The following is a 25281-nucleotide window of genomic DNA, read 5'->3' on the forward strand; positions in this document are numbered from 1 at the left end:
TTCTATTAGGGGATTTCAATGCGAAGGTAGGACGAGAGGATATTTTCAAACCGATTATAGGGAACGAAAGTTTGCATAAGGAAAGTAATGACAACGGTGTTAGACTCGTGAACTTTGCAACATCCAAAAACCTAATCGTGAAGAGTACAAAATTCCCACATCGCGACGTTCATAAATACACTTGGACATCACCAGACGGAAAAACACATAATCAAATTGATCACGTTTTAGTAGATAGAAGAAGACAATGTAGCATAATTGACGTCCGGTCGTTTAGAGGGGCTGATTGTGACACTGATCACTACCTGGTAGCAGCGATAATACGGGAGAGATTATCGTTGAATAAATGTAATACTCAATCTCCGAAAACGGAGAGATTTAATTTAAAGAAATTAGAAGAGAGCCAGGTAAGAGAGGAATACCAGATTGAAGTTTCGAATAGATTCTCGGTTTTAGAAGACTCGGAGTGCACTAGCGTTGAGGATACTTGGATTGAAATTAGAGATAGCATTAAAAGTTCAGCAATAGAAAAATTGGGACACGCGGAAATTCATAGGAACAAACCATGGTTCGACCAAGAATGCATTAAACTAGTAGAAAAGAGAAAACAGGCAAAATTACGGTGGCTACAAAATCCGAATGAAATAACTACACAAAATTTCGCAGATATCAGGCGGGAAACTTCCAAAACTTTTAGAACAAAGAAACGGGATTTTTTGAAAGCTAAAATTAAGGAACTTGAAGATAATAGTAAAAATAAGAATGTTCGGGACATGTATAAGGGGATCAGCGAATTTAAGAAAGGCTATCAACCTCGTGCTTATATATTAAAGAAATCTGACGGAACAGTTCTCACTGATACGGATAGCATCATAAATAGATGGAAAGATTTCTTTGACGATTTGCTGAACACGCAACCAAAAACTAATGTGCGTGGAGAAAAGGAGATACACACCGCAGAACCGTATATTCCAGAACCCAATCGAATAGAAGTGGAAGCTGCTATAAAGAAATTAAAGAAACACAAATCTCCGGGTGTAGATGAAATTCCGGCTGAGTTAATTTTAGCTGGAGGCGAAAAATTGTGGAACAAGATACACAAACTCATTCTCCTTATCTGGAACAAGGAAGGATTGCCACAAGAGTGGAAAGAGTCAATCATTGTTCCAATTCACAAGAAAGGCGACAAAACTGACTGTAATAATTATCGATGCATTTCTCTTCTGTCAACATCCTATAAAATCCTTTCAAATATTCTGTTAGCAAGATTGACCCCATACGCAGATGAAATTATTGGAGATTATCAGTGCGGATTTAGACGAAATCGATCAACTATCGACCAAATATTTACCATTCGCCAAATACTCGAAAAGAAGTGGGAATACAATACCCCGGTACATCAACTATTTATTGATTTTAGAAAGGCTTACGACTCGGTTAGGAGAGAAACATTATACAACGTTCTTACAGAGCTTGGAATACCGAGAAAGCTAATTAGATTAATTAAGATATGTTTAAGTGAATCCCAAAGTAAAGTCCGGGTAGGAAAATTTTTGTCCACGAGCTTCCACGTCGAAAATGGCCTGAAACAAGGAGATGCGTTGTCGCCATTATTATTTAACTTTGTGCTGGAATACGCCATAAGGAAAATCAAAGATAGCAACCAGGGCCTAGAGTTGAACGGCATTCACCAGGTTATGGCATATGCTGATGATGTAAATTTAATAGGGGATGATAGGAGAACAGTAGAAATAAATGCAGAGATATTATTAAACGCTTGCAGGGACATGGGTTTAGAAGTAAATGCAGAGAAAACTAAATACATGGAAGTGCGTCGGGACCGTAATACGGCAAATTGTGGAGGCGTTAAAATATTAAATAATACTTTTGATAAAGTGAATACTTTCAAATATTTAGGATCAATATTAACAGACGAAAATCATATTCACGAAGAAATTAAATGTCGACTAAAAGCAGGGAATTCGTGTTACTATTCGGTTCAAAATCTCTTGTCGTCGCGAATTCTGTCGAGGAATTTGAAGCTTAAAATATATAAAACGATAATAATGCCTGTTGTTCTGTATGGTTGCGAAACATGGTCGCTTACTCTGAGGGAAGAACATAGACTAAAAGTATTTGAGAACAGGATCCTGAGAAGAATATTCGGACCCAAGAGGAACGAGAATGGGGAATTTCGGAAGCTTCATAACGAGGAACTACATAGTTTATACGGTTTACCCAACATTGTTAGGGTCGTCAAGTCTAGGAGGCTTAGGTGGGCAGGCCATGTAGCTAGAATGGAAGAAAGTAGAAACGCTTTTAAAGTCTCGACTGGTAGACCCATAGGAAAACGACCATTAGGAAGACCTAGGCGCAGATGGGAGGATAATATTAAGATGGATCTCGCAGAGATAGGAATACAAAGTAGAAACTGGATCCAATTAGCTAAGAATAGAAGTCAGTGGAGAGTTTTTGTGAACGCGGCACTGAACCTCCGGGTTCCATAGGCCATAGATTTAGTTAGTTAGAGTTTAGCAGTTTATGTATTTACCTTTCCTCATGATTATGGCTAAAGGCCATAATGACTATTAAAGTTTGAATAATAAAGTTTTCTGTACCTACCCATAGCCCAGCCATTGCTTCCTTAACAGCACAATATGCTAAACATCTCTTCTCCTACAGAGGGCGTAACCCTCTTGGGGTAGTAGCCAGCGTCGGCTAGCTGGCAAAAAAAACGCTCTTAATTCAGTTTCGAACCCATTCTCCAGTTCTCCCAAATCTTCCTGATTACCTTATTACATCACTATATTATCCAGCACTGTACGTGACAGTTGCAACAATTTACGTTCGTCCGGGTCATGATATTCCATTCAGCTTCTTTCAATATATCTCCAACAACTTCCGTACTTACATAATCATGGCAGATGTAAATTTACATAGCCGGACAGTTACGCAGCGGAATTCTTTCCTCAATTACATTATCAGTCATACCACCGGAGTGATTTTGCCACTACCCAAACCGACTCGCCCCACGAGTCAGACTACTCCCGATATAGTTATTGTTTCGAGCAACATATCACAACGCAGTTCTGTTAATGTTCTTGACCTCATTGGTAGTGATCATGCTCCAATCAAATTAGTTATTCAGACTCATAGCAATACCGCATCTCAAACGCCGCTGCCCCGTATTACCTACCGCTATGATAAAGCAGATTGGAATGCCTACCGATCATACCTTGAGAATCATCTTAATGATCTTCCTTCGCCGACCACTGAATCAAACGTATCTCATGCTCTGGATTCTATCGTCACTGTTATGCAAAACGCCACAGAAAAATACATCCCCAAATCAACAGTTTCAAATTTTCGACCCTCTTTACCTCCTCAATACTTACCGCTGGTAAATTGATCTCGACAGTTTTCTAGAGATTATACTGCAACTGGCAACCTTGACTCTCTTCAGCATCACCGACAATTGCAACGAACAGTTCACAACTATCTTAAAGCTTACAAGTTGCGATGCTGGGTCAAAACATGCGATGATCTCGCCTCTCTTTCACATCCTACTCATAATTGGCAACGTTTCCGGCAACTTACTGGTCTAAATACTCACACAACATATCCTCTCATCGATAACAATACTCCACTTCATACTGATACAGATATAGCCAATGCTTTTGCCAGGTATCTCAAGGACATCTTTATACCTTTCGCACCTGAATATCCCAATCCATCTCATCCAGTCGACAACCTCAATCTGGATTCACCTCATCTGGAGGCTAATGTTCATCACACTTTATCCGAAAACAACCCTCTTACTGCATCTGACATAACCTCAGTGGTAGCTCATAGACGTAACACAGCCCCGGGCATGGACTCTATTACATATCGATACATTAAAGAAAGTCCGTACGTAGTCTTATATCTCCTTTGTCTCATCTATACCTTTATTCTTAGAACTGGCTTTATACCTGCTGGTTGGCAAACTTCAAAAAGCCTAATGTTCCTGAAACCACATAAACATGTTGCCTCTGTTAGCTCGTACCGCCCTATTCAACTAACGTCAACCTTTAGTAAAATACTGGAACGTATCATTGTTAAACGTCTTCGTCCATACCTGCCACTACACAACGTCATTCCACTCGAACAAGCTGGTTTCAGACCTTCTTTCAGCATAAATGATCAGTTGCTTCGCCTTTCCAATTCCATCTATAATCACTTTGACACAAGAAATCCATCATGTTTGGTCCTGTTTGACCTCGAAAAGGCATTCGACAACGTCTGGCATCCGGCTCTCATTTATAAACTCAAACAGCTCCGGTTGCGTATTGTTTAAATCAGATTCATTTTTAATTTTCTCTCTTGTCGACTAGCATACGTCTGTATTAACTCCAGTTTGTCCACAATCATCCACTTCTCCAGAAAACTTTTGAAGACCACGCCCGAAGCATCTCCCCTACTGCTGCTCTTTTCCCTCCGCTCTCAGTACCCTTTACTCTATACCGTTACACTCTACCTCCAGACCACCCTGACCACCCTAAACATCTCTTCCCCTACAGAGGTCGTAACCCTCTTCGGGTAGTAGCTAGCGTCGGCTAGCTGGCAAAAAAAACGCTCTTAATACCCCCAACCTCAGTATTGAGATTTCAGGTACACCACTTGCTGCTAGTCCCACAGTTACGTACTTGGGCATCATCTTCGAATCACATCTGAAATGGTCTGCTCATCTAAAAAGTCTTGCTATAAAAGCGACCAACCGACCAAACTTACTTACACGCCTAACTGGGACTACCTGGGGACTGAAACCTAAAATCCTACTTAACACCTACAAGGTATTTTACGTCCTGTTTTAACTTATAGCTTTACAGCCTGGCTTTCCGCACCCGAGGCATACTACCGCCGACTCCAAATTCTTGAGCGCCACGCCCTACGCCTTGCAATCAAAATTAAATCACCCAGCCCTACCCGGGACTTATATGACAGAATACCTTTTCCACACACTCTCTATCACCTAGAAGACTTCAGAGTCAGGTACATTTCAAAGCGATTCCAGACTCTCCATCCATTGCTCTTTGATGCTATGGACCATTAAACCACTCTCTGCAAACCTTCAACAACTCTCCGGCATTTTCCACTCTCTCTGCTGTTTACTCAGTTCCACTACGTTCTCCCACCAAATAGTCTCGACTTTTAACTTCTTGAAGACTTCCTCATTGCACTCCCCCCACCCTTCATGACTCCATCTCATGTTGCACAGTGACTTCTCCGCACTAACAGGGCTCCCTTCGTCTCCATTGCGTCCAGAGCAGCCCCTGGAGAGAAGATAACACACATTCGTCTCTCTAACCCTCTTCTCTGTATTGTGTTGTGATGTCCACCTGGAGCTCTAACAAGGTTAAAAAATAGGGTATCCGTAGCTGGCGGAGAAAAATAAGCGAGTCATTTAGGCATTCCATCCCCATTGGTTGTATCTAGTGCACCTCATAGTTTCACTTTCATTTTCACCGATACTCTGCTCTCTCCACTCTCATGTTGAATTGCTCGCCAGTGTACATTTCCTTTTTCTAGACCTGATGGTTATGTTTAAAGGCCATAATGTCATCTAATGATAATTAAGTTCAGATATAATAAAGTTATTAAAATCTCCTTTGCCTGACAACAATAGCCCAACACCTAAAGTTCCTGTCAACTCCGCATCCCAAATAAAGGGCGTAACCCTTTGGGTGGGTGCTAGCTGCGGCTAGCAAAAAGAATCGCTCTTAATTGAACTGACCACCTGGAGCTCTAACAAGGTTAAAAAATAGGGTATCCGTAGCTGGCGGAGAAAAATAAGCGAGTCATTTAGGCATTCCATCCCCATTGGTTGTATCTAGTCGCGAACGTCTTATACGGTTGGATTGCTTACCTTATCGAGGTGAAGGAAACAATCGTCGAATTATTTTTACACCTCCACGGAGGTTGGCACACCACACTGATATTATCCGTTGACGACCTTGCTATTTCTCTTGGCTAAAAGATTTATTATATTACTCTCCTTTTCGGAGGGTAGCTTATATTTTTAACATATCATCTTCACTTATCATCTCAGTTCCTATGATGGCTACGTCCAACCCAGTAATCTCGAAAAAGAAGACTAAGGTACCAACGCAGATAGTGAGCAGATCTCAATATTGGCCTGAGGACTTTCTTGTCCCGCTGGGTCGGCCCACCGGTCAGCGACTAACGTTCCATCCCTTGCTCCACCGCAGGACGACAATGCCATGGACTTTACCCTGGTTACTACTCCCAAGCGACGTCGCTCGTCCTTGGAGTCCACACTGAGCCAACAACATTCATCAGACTTCCCTGCTTTACCAATAAGCAACCGATTTGAACCTCTCTCTACTCTCACAGCTGACGGGTCTCCTGTGATAGAGCCACGGCCCAAAAGCACATATAGATTAAACCATCTCCTATTTATATTTACGGCATCCAAAACACTTACAACTTTACCAAAAGCCTTTCCAAGACCCTCCGAGAATCGCCTCAGATTCGGCATAACAAAGAATGTATCGTGATTCAGGTATCTTCTAGGGACGACTTCACAACTATAAAAAACAACTGCGAACAGACAAAAACTGAATACGCTACTGGCATCGCCAAAAGTGACCGACCCCTAAAGGTTCTCAAATTACCCATTGATACAGACGTCGTTGACCTTCAGTCTGAACTGTTCACCTTAGGCTTTAAGCCACTCAAGATTCATCAAATGTCTCGTCGGGGCCCCACTGGTTGAGATAGGGTTCTCATGCCCCTCTCTCTCATCTCTTTCGGGGAAACTCCAAATATACAAGACATCTACAACACATCAGCATTGCTTCATTATAAAGTTACATTTGAGCCGTGTTCTGCAGTGTTCTGCAGTGTTACCGGTGCCAACGCCTTGGACATTCACAAGACACTTGCAAAGCTCAACCTAAGTGTGCCAAGTGTGGGCAAAGTCATTTTACGAAAGCCTGTGCCAAATCAGATGCATCCACGCCAGCAACCTGTGCTAACTGCGGAGGGGACCATCCAGAAAATTATCGCGGTTGTCCCGTCTTTTGCTCCTACTCAGATGCTCTCAAGAAATTAACTCCTTCTGGCCGCAGCTCCGGCCTACTGTATCAACTTCACTGGACAATAAGGCACCGTGCAGCGACCGTCCTCCACCCACCAAATCAGGATGCTCTCTCTACGTCCATCACATCAGATAGTGTGTCTACACCATCCGTAAATGACTTTAATATCCATTCACTCCTCACTTACATCAAAACCTCCAACTTTTGCCGCATTATCTCTCATCTCAAGAAAGGATTTACTAGACTTCGGAAAGCCACGGATCTTGCGTCCAAGGCTGCTGTCGTCATAGAGACATTTGCTGACACGGTTGCTGATAGCAGCTTCTAACCAACCACTCATTCATCACACTATAATTGTTGTAAGTTGGAATGCAGATGGTTTTACCGACCAGAAGCGTCTCCTAATTCGTTTTCTAGCTGAACATCAGGTAGATATCATGCTTATACAGGAAACTCACTTCATTGCCCAGGTTACACACTGGAGACTGCCCAACTACCAATTATTTCGCCTCGATCGCGTTCGACGGAAAGGAGGATAACTGATTGCCCTGAAACGAAGTTTCAAGGCTAGACAACTCCTTTTACCCCGTTACACACACCAGAAGCTCTTGCTATAGAAGACTTCCTCCCCGGGATTCCTCTCATATTGGTCACGGGCTACCGTTCTCCAGCACATGACTTAGATCGAAATGATTTCGAGTTTGGGCTCCAAAAGCATATTGGCAGGGGACTTCAATGCAAAACATGGGGAATGGCACTCCAGACGTTCCAACGAAAACGGACGAATATTACACCGGTATCTGCACACATCTCCATTCATTGCCTATGGTCCGCCTGATCCAACTCACCGTTCTAAAGCAGGCGGAGAACCAGATGTGCTGGACATAGTTTTAAGCAAAGATACCATCTTAGCTACACGTCCTTACGTGATCTCAGCACTGGACTCAGATCATGATCCGGTCCTTTTCAAAATTTCGCATCGTCATTTCTCCCGTCCTGCACCCACTCATATCTCCCGAACTACGAACTGGGATGTCTATAAACAGGAATTAAATTCTTTGCTCCTGCGGAAATTGATCAAGCGGTCGCCCATCTCTTCACTTGCTCTACGTACGGCTGACTAACTCAGCACATCAAAAATTCCTGACTCGTAGTCCGATCCACACTGTGACTCTCCATTATTTCGTCTTTATATCCATCTCAAACGCTGGGCTCGAAGTACTTGGCAGCGCACCAGACATCCACTCGACAAAACGCTATGGAACACATTAAGCCTCAAAATCAAGACCATCACTCGACGACAAACCGAGCATTACTGGGAGACACTTTCGTGGGGTCACGCTGAATGACACTAAAATTTGGCAGTATTCCCGCCTTTTCCAGCGCCGAGAGACTTCTCGTCACACTCAAATACCGCAAGGTCCGCATGGAGTCATACATGACGACCAAGGGCAAGCAGACTTATTTGCAGCATCTCTAGAGCGCCAGTTTACACTTAATGCAACTCCTGTCGTTCCTCACATTCGGCAGGACGTTCGGGCCACTAAGCGTATGCTTCATTTTCAACCAATACTTCCCCTGCCTGAGGTCGTAACACCAAGGGAAGTTGAGCGTCATATTTGTCATTTGCCCAACAACAAACCGTCTCGAGTTGATCAGATCAGCCCAGAACTACTGAAACATGGGACACGGAAGCTACTCCTTTATCTTGCTGCTTTATATATATGCCTCCTTCAGGTTTCCTACTTTTCCCGAGCTTGGAAAGAAGCGAAAGTCATTCTTCTCCTTATACCAGGTAAACATCCGACTCTCCCAGAAAACTATAGACCAATTAGCCTGTTATCTCATGTGAGCAAACTCTTCGAACGAGTGCTTCTCGCTTAACTTCACGAGCACGTCACCTCTTTTGATATACTCCCCCACCATCAATTTGGTTTTCGTGCTAACCACAGCACAAGAAGCCAATTAGTGAGGGTAGTCGACCACCTGACTACCTCTTTTAATCAACTTTGCTTACAAGGCTTCTCTTTACCTTATCTCAAACTCCCCACTTCATACCTCTTTCATCGCTTTTTCCATGTCTCTGTGGGACAGGCCAAGTCTGCTCCCAAACAAATTCAAGCTCGTGTACTTCAAGGCGCAGTTCTTTCGCCTCTGCTTTACACCTTATACACCGCAGACTTGTCCATTGGGCCACACTGTTTTCCTCCAACATACGCCGATGACACTGCTTTCTTCACGAACAGCAGCAATCTCCGTCTTTCCTACCACTTCATGCAGCGGCAACTCAAAGTCTTTCAACGTTGGGCTACCATCTGGCGCCTAAAAATCAACGCGGATAAGAGCGTTGCAGTCTGTTATAGCAAAAGACGGAGCCCACCGAAAATTGTCTGCCCTCTATATGATTCTGCGTTGCAGTGCCTTAAGTCATGAAACAAGACTCCACGTCTTTAAAATAGTAATTTTGTCCACAATCACCTTCGCATGTGCAGCATGGCAACATGCGGCACTCAGTCACTTGCGCACGGTCGAAAGTGTGCAAACCAGGGCAGCTCGTATCATAAAAGGCCATGACCGATATACGCTTAATCGTCAACTCTTAGAGGACTTAAACATATATCCTATCCGGGACGTGTTACATCAACACCATACCCGCCTTTGGGCCAACCTCCCCCGCCAAGTCAACGCTGCTATATCAGCCATTGGCACAGCGCATACACACCGACGAACTTGCAGGACGCCACGGGTGTAGCATAACTCTTTACCCACACTCGACCCCTCACTGCGACAGTTGCAGCTGAAGGTCACATGACGTCGTCGTATCTCATATTCTAACTCCCCCCCAAAGGTCTAATCATTTTCTTTTCTATAGCTGTCATCGAGTCATTGACTTTTGTTCGATACTCGACACAAAACCACACTTTCATGCTGAGCTGAGCTCTTCATTCGTACTGTAGCATTTTAATATATATATATATATATCGCGTAAAAGGTTTACCGGTTAGCCCCCCAAGTAGCAAACCAAATTTGATCGGAATTGGGTCAAATCGTTCCATCGTCTTTTGATCGCGTTTCATCCCCAAAAATTATCGTTTTTTGGCAACGCAAAGTTATGTAATGCAAGTAATTACGTAGAGGGGGTAAGAGGTTAACCTGTTAGAACCCCATCGAACCAAATTTGATTGAAATTGGGTGAGATTGTTTCAGCGTCGTCTGATTGCCAACAATTATAGGTTGATCGCCACATGTATTGACGTGTTACAAGTAACTATGTAGAGGGTACTAACAGGTTAATCTCTTAGCCCCACCATGGAACCAAATTTGATCGGAATTTGGTAAGATCTCGTCATCGTCGTTTGATTGGTACGCATATTGGCGTATTTCAACTAATTATATAGCGAGTCCTTACAGGTTAACCTGTTAGCCCCGCATGCAACCAAAATTTGATCGGAATTGGATCAGATCGTTTCATTATCGTTTGATCGTATTTGATCGCCACCAGTTATCATTTTATCGCCATGCGTATTGACGTATTGCAGATAATTACGTAGGGATGCTAACAGGTCAACCTGTTAGCCCCCCATAGTACAAAATTTGATCGGGATTAGGTCAGACCGTTTCATCGTCGTTTGATAACGTTTGATCACCAACAATTATCGTTTGATCGCCACGCGTATTGAAGTATCACAACTAACCATTTAGCGGGGGCTACCACGTTAACCTGTTAGCCCCCTTCCATACAACCAAATTTGATTGTAATTGGGCCAGATCGTTGCATCGTCTTTTGATCACTTTTGTTTGCTAAAAGTTATATTTTGATCGCCACGCGTACAAAATACAAGTAATTACATAGGGTGCTAACAGGTCAACCTGTTATCCCTTCATCGAACTATATTTGATCGAAATTGGGTCAGATCGTTTCATCGTCGTTTGATCGACAACAATTATCGTTTGTACGCCACGATTAGTAATGTAATACAAGGAATTACGAAGAGCGGTAGGTTAGATATTTTTTCAAGTGTTTGGTGTCTGCGCCCATTATAGTTCCCGTGGTGGCCAAGTTGATATTATATTTTTGATAGTTTTTCGTGACAAAGATATATTAAATATCAGGATATTTTCATCATTTTTAGCAAACGTGTCGGGGATTTTGATGTTTATATTTGTGTTGAGTTTGTCTGTGGCCATTATAGTTTCGGTAGTGGCCGAGTTGTTATCATGTTTTTCATATTTTTTTAGTTATACATTTATATTAAATATCAAGATAGTTTGATGATTTTTAGTGTTGTGTCGGGGTCCTGGAGCTTGATATTTGTGTAGAGTTTGGTGTCTGTGGTATTTTAGTTTCGGTGGTGGCCAAGTTTTTATCATATTTTTGATAGTTTTTCTTGATAAAAATATATTAAATATCACGATATTTTAATATTTTAGTAAATATGTCGGGGCCCTAGATAGTTGATATTTCTGAATAATTTGGTGTCGATGACCATTATAGTTTCCGTGGTGGTCAAGTTTTTATCACAATTTTGATAGTTTTTCGTGATAAAGATATACATAATATCACGATATTATAATGATTTTTAGTATATATGTCGAGGTCCTAGTGGTTGATATTTGTGTAGAGTTTGGTGTTGTTTCCATTATAGTTTCGGTGGTGGACAAGTTTTTATCGTATTTTTGATTGTTTTTCGTGGTAAATATATATTAAATATCACGATATTTAAATGATTTTTATAAGTATGTCGGGGTTGTTGGGGTTGATATTTATGTAGAGTTTGGTATCGATAACTATTGTAGTTTTTGCCGGTGGCCAGAGAAATGTGTTGGTCAGTAAATTAGACACATTCCTATTTCCGTTTGTTTATTCAGAGAAACGGTTTAATTCTAAGTTATACGGTCGTTGTAGTGAACTACTGCCATTATTATTGCTTAATGTATTCTCTGGGAGATTATAGGTCAAATGTTGGTTTCTTGGCTCAGTTGTAAGAATAAATAGGGTGCGTAACATCACAAGTATTACAATTAGGATTTAGGTTTAATTGGTACAGTATTTAACGATATCATGTTATTTAATAGAGGAAAATAACGTGGTCAATATGTTGATCATTATATTGGTTTCACTTTGAGCAGCGAGGATACATGAGAGGTACTATGAGAAGAGCATAAGAGGCGATAACTACATAAGTCAAGCTCCAAGACATTGTCTATGAAGTTAAGGATGTCAGAACTCATATCATATATGTAGTAACATTTTTATTGTTAATACGAAATTGTACTAGTGGGTGGAAGTATTCGCCCTGGTATTCAAGATTTTCTTTCTCGGCATACCCCCTATTGACTCTGGAAGTGATAGCTTATAGAAGGGAAGATAGTAAGGGAGGCAGTTGAATTTTTGCTTTAGCTTCTGCATACGCGTGGTTAGTCGAAGGATGTTTCTTCTACTTGAGGATACATATGATTATAAAGAGTAAAGAATGTGTTTTTAAAAATGATGGCATATTATAGGTGTTTTCATATAAATACCTTTAAAAATACAGTGATAAATACTTTCTGAAGAAAGTGGAAGCTTAGATCTTGATATAAATTCATGTACGCTGTTGACACAATAGAAAGACGCATACCATCATATTATATGTTTATAGCAATGTCAACGGAAGCAGCCAGTGAGTCAAATCGTCTTCTACTAGGAGACACAATAACATCTTTATATTTCATCTTCGTGAGAGGTCTAGTGTAATTGTGCAACCTTGCGAACTTATAAAGGCACTAGAACTGCGACAAAGTTGTAGGCGTGCTTCAATGTTATTTTCGGTACAACTCCTTGACAAGCCCGTGACTATCTTCGCGTCTGTTTTCTAAGGACAAGCGTGTTACATCGGGATGTGAACAAAACTCCATCCCAGCGCAGCAAAGACGTTGAAAATACAGATAGGCTGACCTAAGTGAAGAAGTCCGCCAGTGTAACAATAAAATATATGACTGACTTGATAGACTAGCATGCTAGGCACCAAAGAGCTGTCACTGACAACCTCTATTAAGACAACAGAATGAAAGTTCTGGGTGTGGAATACTTGTATTTCGGTAACTGTAGTTGCTCAGGATGAACAAATGGATAGCCTAGTATCACTGTAAACAGTATCGAAATGATGTAATGTAGTAAAGTAGTGTGGATTCACTCAATGGGTTTACAAAAAATAATTTGTGAATTTATGTTTCCAAAATATGAAATTTTTTCGTCGATTTCTGAGATAATGTGATTATATAATTCATATCTATACAGTGGATAAAACTATATTAAATCCTAGTCGTTTATAATAACTAAGTATGAGAAATAGGTTCTAATTCTGAAATAACTAATAATGTAAATAATGTCTCGAAGAGGTATGATTAATTTTGTAAATAATGTAAATAACTGGAAACTATTAACTGAATTTCAGTAATATCTCATCAAATATAACCAATCATACTGATATGATAATGTTCGATCCTTCTCCCTTGTAAATATTTATTTGAATTTTTTTCTGGCCATCAGCCTGGGGAATCTTGAAAGCGATTCACGTATTTTCCTAAAGTTATGTAAAGCGAACATGAGTTCCTCGAACTACAGGATGACACGTCATCAGGTTCCGGATAGAGGAGAAGGTCTCTAGTAATAGATGTTGGTTGCTAATATATTAAATATGAAGCCTCTCACAGTCAACAAGCGATAGTTCTTAAACTTGTGTAATTTCGCGCGGGACATACAATATCATTCTATAAAATATGCACTAGTTCATAAACATTCACAAAATTCTTTTCAAGCAGGACTAAACTTGACACAGTCTCAAAAAAGTAAAATAGACATGAGATTAGAAAGATGGAATATAAGACGCCTTTATGTTCCAGTCCGGAAGATCCACGATAAGTGAGGTGGAGGAATATGGGGCGAAACTAGGTGGGATTGGAACTTGAATCGAAAGGACAGAGAGTGGTAGATATTTTATGTTATTTTACGAGAAAGGAAATATATATTACAATCTAGAAGAAGGTTCTTCGTTCGCAAACTAATAATATTGGCAATTAACACGTTAAGTTTCTTAGAGATTGCTTTGCTCTAAAGTTACATGCTACAACAAAAGGCAAGGATGGCAATATAGAAGACAACTTTTAAGAAGAAGTAGAATGAGTATTCGACCGACTTCTGGGATACCAGAAGAAAATGTTATTAGTGTATTTAAATGAAAAGTTAGAACGAGAGGTAGAGCAGAGTAAAAAATTGTAATCGTGAAGAGTACAAAATTTCCACTTCGTTAGATTCAGAATACATTTCAACCACACTAGACAAGAAATGCATAATCAAAGTAATCACTTTTTAGTAGATAGAAGACAACAGTCTAACACAACACATTCGATTATTTAAAGGAGATGACGCTGACACTAATCACTATCTCGTAGCAGCAGAAATAAGATATTATCGTTCAATAAAGAGACATTCAACAGCTGTAAATGTCGTGCAGGTTCGGATCCATGGGGGCGACCGGGGCAATAGCCCCCACCCAGAAGGGAAAGAGTTCTTATTTTATATAAAAATAAAAACCATTCCAGAGTTTAGAGCTCTTACAAGTAGATTTAAGTAGAAGTATTACAACCCTCCCCAGAAGCCTGTCCTGGATCTATCCCTGATGGCGTGGTAAATTTTAAAGAAAGTGGAGGAGAGCCAGGTGAGGATCCATATGAGAAACAAAGCATGGTTCAAAACAGAAAAGATATAACAGGCAAACTGTAGTTGGCTGCAAACTCTGAACAAAATTTCTTTCACATGAGTTAGGAAAACCTACAAGATTCTTAGAACAGAAAAACGCACTTCTTGAAAGCTAAAGTTAATGAACTAGAATGTAATAGTATAAACTAAAACATTGAGAATGTGTATAAGAGCATCAACATATTTTATTAAAGGTTATCAATTTTGCGTATAATTTATTAAAGTCAACCGAAGGAGCAAATATCACTGAAACAGAAAGCATCTGAATAGATACAAAAACTTCTTACATTTTCCTTAACACACAGATAAAAATTAATGTTCGTGGAGAAAGAATAATTCACACAACATAATTAAGATCCTAACTGAAAAGATATAGAAATTACAAGAGAAAGCAACACAAATCTCCGGGTGTAGATGGAATTACGGCACAGTTAATATCAGTTGGATGGGAAAACTTGACGAACTGGATATAGAAAATCATTCTTCTTATTCGGAACAAGGAGGAATCGTCAAAAGAGAAAAAGAATCACTCATTTCTCCAATTAACAAGGAATAGACAAGACTAAATATAAATAATTAAAGAACCACTTCTCCACTTTCAACACAAAAAAATCAATTAACAATATTGACAACATACGCACACAATGTTCATTATCAGTGACCATTTTGGATAAATCGTTAAATTATCGACAACATATTTACCATTTGACAAATACTCGAAAAGGAATGAGAATACAAAGCTATGGCACATCAATTATATATTAATTTTGTTGTATTTTATTGTAAACTAAATTCTTTGGAGTACACATAATTTTACAGTGACTTAGGGTGCTTAACGAAATGATAATTCACGGTTGTTTGTGTTAAACAAGAACTTTACATACGAGATAGATTATTATATCGAGGGTGAAAAAGTAACAATGAACTTAAGATAGAGGTTTGAGGTTAAGCTCTCTTTCAATAGCTAGGCCCTGTGAGACGTGAACCTACTGATTAACATGGAATCCGAAACACATATGCTCCCGCGGGGAATCGAATCCGGGTCTCCCACGCCAAAGACACATTCGCTCACCCTTAAGATAAAAAAGTCTACACAACACTTACCTAGAACAACCGACTATCTTCCATTATTGAACCCTCGGTGTATTAAAAATATTTTTGGAACGTTTGCTCTAGACTATGGACTGCCAGATACCTTCGGTTGAATCGCAGCGTTGAGCCACAAAATCTTAACGCATATCACGAAATAATTTGAATATATAGAAATAAAAATAAAACAGGCCAGTATGTTTAGCTACTTCTTCGTTAATGTCCATCCAAAAATATTCTGGCGACATGTTCCATGTGGTTTGGTTTCTAGGTATCGGTCATTAAGATCGTTGTTCAACGAATCGAAGGGAGACTAATGAAATGTGGTACGTGTAGGTTCATACAAATAAAGAAGCCATTGGCAATGTGGACAAAACAAGCATCTGTATACCTATTCGTTAGCAAATATATAATGCGAAAGAGAACACATGAAATAAAAGTTCCGTTGTGTCTGAGCATGTATACATATAACAAAGAAAGTTTTGAAGCATTCATATCCATCATTTTTGAACGATGACATATCACTTAAGACTTTTCTGGATATTCAAAAATAGTCCCCTTCAGCATCAATGACCTCTTCCAACATTCTGGAAGGCCATGGGTTCCACCGCGATTCACGGCTGGGAAGTGAAGCGAAGAAAGTATCAAGTGCATTTTGCACCTCTGCTAGGGATTTCAGCTAGTGTCCTCTGAGGTGATTGACCAAGGAATGGAACAGTTGATAATCGGACGGTGCAATGCCCTGGTAGCATTTCAGATGCAATAGTGTTTCTAATCCAAGGTATAGAGTGGAGTCCGGTGTCATCATTTTCACGTGGGGCTTAGCAATGTCCTGTAACAGAAGGAAATCTTTGTAATTCAGAAGTGTTGGCTCCAGAGTTTTGATTTTTTTCTTGAACGCGGCTCAATTGCTGACAGTACACAGTTACATTGTGCTTTAACCAGCTGGTAGCAGTTCCTGATGTACGATGCTGCGAGAAGTCTACCAATCACATAAGCACCTTCTTCAGTTGCAGTGCTGATTTCGGTGGTTTTGCAACCGGTTCATTTGACCCATCATGTGGGACCCATCGAGCCAACTTTTAGTGCTTCCCGAGTTGATGGAGGTGCTGCGAATGGTTTCTCAACTCACACTGAATTGTAGTCCCTGTTCCTCACATGTCTAATCACTGTTAGGCGCAATTGCTGCCGGAGATCTTTTAGATATTTGGTTCGCGAGATCACTACACCCACGCACTGTCCGCGAAATCACTACGCCCTCACCCAAGGACTGATCTATCTTTTTTCTTGCTGCAGCAGAGTTTGACCCCAGTTTGAACTCGAACAAGATACACACCATTATGGCGCTCTGTGAAGGTCCCATGTTCACTCTGTCCTTACGCAAGTTCAAGGTAGTATATTGGTACGCCATCTGGTAGTATATTGGATATACCCACACAAACAACTGACTTTCGTCTATCACAATTTGCGTTCAACTCGCGGTGTGATGGCCAGTTGAATATAGACTTCAATAGAAAGCTACAAAACTTCATTTGTTACCGTTATAAATGGAGTATAAATTCTACTAAAAGAAATGGATATTTAAAACATGTTTGACATAGATCTGATAAAGAAAGGTCACTATTCATGATTCCATGTAATTAACGTTTGTAGTTTTCACAAAATTTATGTCCAGTATATCACAGGTCGATAACATATTATTATTATTATTATTATTATTATTATTATTATTATTATTATTATTATTATTATTATTATTATTCAATCACATTTGGTGCAAAGTAGAGAAGTTCGGGGAATATTTCCTTCGACTGTTTATCAAAAAATGTATTTTAATTAAGCAGATCAAATTATTAATCGTGCTGGACACGATATCTTGCAAATATGTAAATAGATGGAGGTCATTCTTCGAAATTTCTTACAAAAGTTTAGATATACATTCTTAAGATATGCATTCTTTAAAAATAACAGAGAAGGCATTTTCAATTTCGGCAGTAAGAATCTGGAACTCCCTACCAAAGTCTATCACTGACAAATCGTATAATTCATTTAAATCATCACTCCAAACATTACTATTTAGAGATCAGACACAAAGGATTGGCACACATGAAAGGTTTAGTACAGTTTGAAATCGGACTGAAATTGGACTAGCAGTATGAGTATAGTTTTTTTTATTTACGTTTTCTGAGTTTTTTAATCTTTAGTATTATTGAATGTATCATGTTATGTTGTTATTTGTATCTTGTATCTTATTTGTGTCTTTATTTTTTTCTTTTCTTTGTAATGATGACAAGGGTTAGGTGGCAGAGCAGCCACTGGCTGAACCTCGCCCACTGAAATAAAGAGAAATTCAATTCAATTCAATTCAATATACTTGTTTCATAATGTGTCATTATAAGCATTTTAGACCATATATTCAAAAAAGATTGGTATATACGAATATTAAAATTGTAGTATATTAAATAGGATGCGTATTATGTAAACATATATTTCTTTAACTTACCTAACTTGCATGGAATTAATTATGTAGCAGTTGGGACGATCAGATTGAACTGATATTAGAGTCGAACAACAGTTCACTGGTTTGCCATTGAAAACACAATCACGTAATATGTCCTTGCAATTCCTGAAAGTCAATTAGAATGTTGTATCTCTTAAATAAGAAATTATTACAACAGCTGCAATATATATATAAAACATGTTTATTGTACCATTTACTCTTATGTCCTTTCCTACATATACATGAACTATTTTTCACTACAGTTTGCTTTACTTTGCATCCTAACGCAAAATCAGATATATATTTGATATTGTATGTTTTAAGTTATTTGAGTATATTATATACTAGAAGACCGTGAATAAAGAAGTATTCAAGAGGACCTACCAGGAAAAAGGAAGTTTCTACGAGAAAATTGATTACACCAAGCACCAGTAGAAGTATGAGTAGATTTTTACACCTATCATCATGATGAAATGATGATAATTATTGATCTCCTTAATTAGTAAATACATTTACAAAGAGATTAATGTAGTGGTGTGGAAATGTATATTTTGGGAGAGAGGCCTAAGATAAGATTCAATTTTTTTGTTTGCTTTTCATAATAAAATACAACATAGCCCTTGATGCTACGAGTCATGTCACCTTTATATGATTTTTGATTATTTACTATGTCGTCACGTATAATGTCGCTGTTTTATATATCTAATCGATGTATTAAACAGTGTAGGATAGTTAAAGTTTCTTTAAATTATCATCTATATATCGTGGGGAGATTATTTCTCCAAGGCTGCATGTAATATAATTGGAACATTGGATAACCATTGCTGATATGCTAAAGTAAAGACATGGCGACCAATTAAATTTGAGTTCGTGTATATAAATCCGTTGCTTATAAATCCAGAGTCCATTGTTTATAAATCACAAACGGCTTTATAAAAAATTATGACACATAAAGTCAGGCAAGAAAATATCAGGGGAGAAAATTGAATGGACCATATTACTTTTACTGCAGGGCCCTTTTCAGGAGGAGCTGGGGTTCCTCGAACAATTTAAGGAGTAATGTCATTTTTAATATATCGATCTAAAGAACATGTAAATCTAATAATTTATGTGAGATTTTATTTTTGTTCAGCGCATCATTTACAAAATTGACACTATCCATATAGAGCATTTTACACAGCAGTTGTTAGTATATGGTTCAAGACTAAGACAGTAAAAGCAAAGCAAATAAAATAAAAATCGTACGATAACTAATATAAGGTAACTGCTAAAGTTACTTTTAAGAAGGGAAATATACATCGATATTTGTTTTCCACTATCTTTTCCATCATATATGTCGTCACTTAAACTTCCTAATGAACACTGATTGCAGCATGAATAGCTGCCTTGTTGGACAAATATGAAACTTCATTCAATGTGTCAGATTATATTTCCCTTATTTCCCTACCTTACTTTTATTTTACCTTTTTTTCATCACCCGTTTGTGATATATAAGCAGTGGACGTTTTATTTGGCTGTGGAAGATTTCAAATTTAAATGGGGGCCATGTCATAAATGATGTCCTACTAGACAATAATTTTATTACAGGCGTTTATTAAATAACATTTTTTAATATTATGTCAAAAATTATACCTTTTATTTTAAATTTTCGAGTGTGCCGTTAGTGTACTATGACAAGAGAATCTTGGAGACAAACTGCACGGTCTATTCAATTTGAACTACAAAATATTATCTTGTGTTTTGCTTCATATTTTTAGCTTCAAATATTTAACGTTTTATCCTACTCTTCAAGAATTCAGATTGCTAAGGGGTATCAGTAACGAAATGACTAATATTTCAAACACTTTTCCACAAAAGCATCCAGTGCTTCATTACATGGTGCAATATTGAAAAAACTTGACGGTCCATTTAACTCGCACTAGACTTTCCAATATTAATTTTTGCTTCATCGTTTCATCTTCACTCCGTTCTAATTTATAAGCACTGGATGTATTAACTCTCTGTGTAAAAAATTAAGAACTCACACACAATTCTTCAAAACACAAAAATAGTGATCATGCACTGAACTGTTAATAATTCTCTACAAAAAAATATTAGAATTTTATCAACTGTATTCATGCGAAATGAACAAGATAGTAGATAAATAAGAATACTTGAGAATATACATATTGTTGTGAAGTAGCTGCATTCAAATTACAATCTTACGTTATGCATCTACTTGAGATAACATAACATTAAAGAAAACTTACTCTGCATTCCATTCATAGCCTTCTGAACATATTACCATTGCACTTAGTGGACTAGTCCAATTATCACCTGTTTCTACTTCGTACACAACTGAGCTGTAGAAGTATTTTTCCCAAAGAGACATTGCAGCAATTACACCAAATGCCATCATAGCTGCCCACGTAAGGAACCATAATAATCTATGAAAACAAAATGTGCTTTAAAACTATTGAAATACATAATTATATACTATTATATATATATATTTTTTAAATTTATTAACACTCTTCTCCAGATATACTTTTCATAGAATGTAAAGAAAATGTCATACCAATGTATTCGGAGACAAGAGTAGAAGGCTATCATCCAATTTTAATTTGTAAGAATTTTTCATTGCTTTGATTTAGAAAGATCTCACATCTTGTAAAATTGAAAGTTCGAACCTTGTCTTCATGTAACTTTATGTACACTATTCCAAAATATAATTGTGCGCATTTTTCTAACAAGAAAAGGACATGAACTTGCCATCCGAACACCCGGATCAAACATAGTCCATTCCAAAACATAACAAAGATATGTTCTTACACAGAAACTTAGGTGCCAAGCTCAACGGAGCACGTACCTGGGGCCAATTAATCTTGTTTGTATAAAGAAAACCGTAGGCTCGCAGAGATATAGCTATTGTATCAACATTGTTCATTGGAAGGATATGGCTAAAACCCATTTCTCTTCAGTATGAAACAGGCTTCCCACATGTGATGTGTATTGGGACCTATAACGTATCTGAACAGGGAATATTGGGGGAATGTCGGAAAATTCCCTCCATATATCTTTCCATCAACTTTGGATTATCTGGAGTGGCTCCGGCGAAAAGGACACAATCCAAATGTATGTCTATAGAGTATAGGAAATGTGTGAGCCAAGTTTTGTATTAATAGACAAAATAGGTATGACGGGAAAGTGTGTTTTAGTACAAGTTTTCAATTCATATCTATTCAGTCTATTCAAACGCCACCAGGTACAGTCATTTCTTATTCCCCTTTTTTTATTTTCTCACATACATTTGGATTGTGTGCTTTCACCCGGGTACACACCAGAGGGTCTAAAGTTGACGAGAGGGCTATCTTGATGGAATGTTTCCTACTTTCTCCCAATTTTCCCTGTTCAAGTACGTTATGGGTCCCAATATATAGTACCAGTGGAAAGTTTGTTTCTTGCTGAAGAAAATGAACTATAAACAATCAATTTGCAATTACCTATGTTGATGCAATATCTTTCTCACTGCTAGTCTAGGATTTTCTTTATACTAACAAGATTAATGCGCCCCAGGGATTTACTCCCTTGTCCATGGAACATATCTGTTATGTGCATGAGCATATATTTATTATGTTTTTTGAGGTTTGATTCGGATGTCCAGATGACAGATTCATGTCGGTTCCCTGTAAATTTCTTAAAATTTTATTCACTTTAGGAAGTGTGCTGCTTCTCTTTTGTTACTTGATGTAATTACACATTTAGAAAAAAAACTAGTACTTTGGAAAACACAGAAAACTTAGTTTTGTGTAACACATATGGGTATTAACCACAAAACTTATTTTTTTTTTAAAAAAAAGGAAATTTCTTAAGAAGTTATTTAATTATGCATACAAGTGAAAGATTACTTTGTAGTTGTTTCGATGCATGTTGTTTCTCTTTGGGAAATTCAGTATTTTAAAACCTTGTTCGAATCCAAGTCTGACTATATTTATCTTTATATTGCGTCATTTTAAATTATTCTTGTCATACACTTTTTAGTAGCATATATATATATTACAATGGGTGATGAAAAAGTTCAAAAGTAAGAAGACACACAGGTGCAAAACCTTTTTTGAATATCCCAATGAGATTAAAATGCAATAGATCGATACTATATTTGTAAATTTGGAAACAAGTTCGAAGATATAGTACTGAGGAATCTCTATTAGCTGTAATGACTCCTTGATCATTACTATAACAACAACAATAATAATAATAATAATAATAATAATAATAATAATAATAATAATAATAATAATAATAATAATAATAATAATACTACTACTACTAATAATAATAATAATAATAATTATTATTATTATTATTATTATTATTATTATTATTATATTAACAAAGAAAGTTCTGTCGCTTTTTGTGGAGGTCTATGTTAATTGGCCCTCAGATTGTGAGTTGAATGCGAATGGAGATAAGGCGAAGTTCAGTTGCTGGTGTAGGTATCTGCAAAATACTATCTGGTTGTGGAAGTTCAGTTACAGTGTTAACTTGCGTAAGAACAGAGTGAACATAAAGCCTTCACACAGCGTCATAAGGGCGAGTATCCTCTACAAGTTTTGTGTTTCAACTGAGGTCAAATGCCACTGCAGCGAGGCGGAAGATATGCAGGGTCTTTGCTGAGGGTGTCGTGACAACGCGGACAGTGCAGCGGAGGTTTAACAAGTTAAAGACTGTGACAAAGCACTCGAAGACGCAATTACCGGAAGACAAACATTTGTACAAAATTAATATCTTCAAGCAGAATTGAGGCGAAGAGTAGCCAGACATATAAGGAACTGGAGGTACATTTCATTGTGCGTCGAGAAATAATTTGGCATCACCTACATCAACTTTGGAAGCACTACAAGTTGGATCGGTGAGTCCCACATGATTTGACTCCGCGCCAGAAGTCAACGCGAGCACCCACCTGTTTTTCTTTGCTATATCGTCTGAGGAAGGAGACAATTCTGGATAGAGTGTTGACATGTGAAGAGAAGAAGGGCCTATTCGAAGCTTTACGGTGCTGTCATCATTAGTTAGCATTCCATGAACCGGTTCCAAAACAATCGAGACTAGCACTGCACCAGAAGGAGGTTTTCCTGTGTGTTTGGTGGACTTCTCGCGGAATCGTACATTCGTAACTCCTACTAACTGATCAGAGCATCAATGCAACTCTGTACTGGCACCTGTTCAGTCGTGTTCAAGACAAACTCAAAACTTTGGAGCCAACCATTCTGAATCTCAAAGAATTCATCCTATTACATAATATCTCTAAGTACATCTCTAAGTCCCACGTGGCTAGAATGACCCAAGGCATCATTCTACGCCTTTTATGGGAAACAATATTCCATCCACCATACTCCCCGAAGATTGAACCTTCTGATTATTACCTGTTAGAATCCTTAGACGATTACCTTAGAGGATGACAGTTCAAACCCCTAGTACAGGTGCAAAATTCACTTGATATATTCTTCTCTTCACAGTCCAGCAAGCGCTACAACGAAGAAATACATGGCCGTCCAGAATGTTTGGAAAAGGTCGTCAATCCTGATCTGACAATTTGTAATGTTCCAGATACGTGTTAGGTGACATATCGATTTTCGAACGTGATGAGCAAAAAAGCGAGAAAATTATCTTAGTTACTTTTGTATTATTATTATTATTATTATTATTATTATTATTATTATTATTATTATTATTATTATTACTTAGAGAACAAAAAATACTTAATGGAAGTGCAATTTGGTGATATAACCTTTTATTTGATCGCAAGTTCGTTTTACACCTATGTACTATGTTGTCCTGTTTCATCAGAACTACTTTAGATATGAATTCGTGGCGATCTTATTTCTTTAATTAAACTATTTAACGGTACGAAATAGTATACTCCAGTAACGTATCACAGATTACTACAGTGCCTGTCATAAGAATAAACTAAGAGTTCCAAAAGGCACTAGCAAAAACTTTACCCCGAATAATCTCAGAAGTGTTTTGGGAGTTGAGATGAGCTGTAATTTCTACTGATTTAAAACCTTTTCTTTCTTAGTTTCAAAGTGGCTAATATAAGTCATATCTTGATTCACGAATTCTAATAAAACCTGTCTTATATTATTTATTAAGATAAATGATGTTTTTTTTTTCTATATAGTTTGTATGTAGAAACATGTGTACGGAAGAAATGAAAATGATATCGGACCACACCAGTTGATATCTTAGCTACTGGGTAAGCATGTTTCTACTCCATGTAGAGGTGGGAGGATGTGTATCTAAAAATACACTGAACATGCTGACGGTTGTGTTCAACACTCAGATTAAGAAACCAGCTTCTTCAATATTTTTCTCATGCTCTGCTTCAGATTCATATGTTCAGCACTACATCAGAAGATGTTGTATCTCATATATGAAATATCGATAGCTCCTATAACATACCAAAATCCTTTGAGTCTACAGTACCCTGCCATGTATGACATCAATGTTAATGCGTCAGTATTGTTGAAGATGTAAGAGAGAGAAGTTCATCATGGATGAAGTCTGTCACTTATGGAAATATGAGACTCAAAGCAGCATTCGACGTTGAACTGTTCGTGAACAACTGACATTTCAAGATGAGGTTTTGATGTCATACAGGTATCTTTCCAATATGGGCACTCAAAACAACAAAATGTTTCACCCGTTGTTCTTTGGACATACACATTCAAGGGCCATTCCTAGATTTCTGAGCTTGGTTCAAATGCATATTATTAAGGGGAATGATGTAGAAGAGAATTATCTACCCTGAATATCTTTTTCCTTTTAGCATGAACGATTCATACTAATTAGAGTGATATTTCGCTGTA

The sequence above is a fragment of the Thermobia domestica genome, chromosome 1 (genome assembly GCF_964235325.1).
Source record: "Thermobia domestica chromosome 1, izTheDome1.hap1.1, whole genome shotgun sequence".
Taxonomy (NCBI): domain Eukaryota; kingdom Metazoa; phylum Arthropoda; class Insecta; order Zygentoma; family Lepismatidae; genus Thermobia; species Thermobia domestica.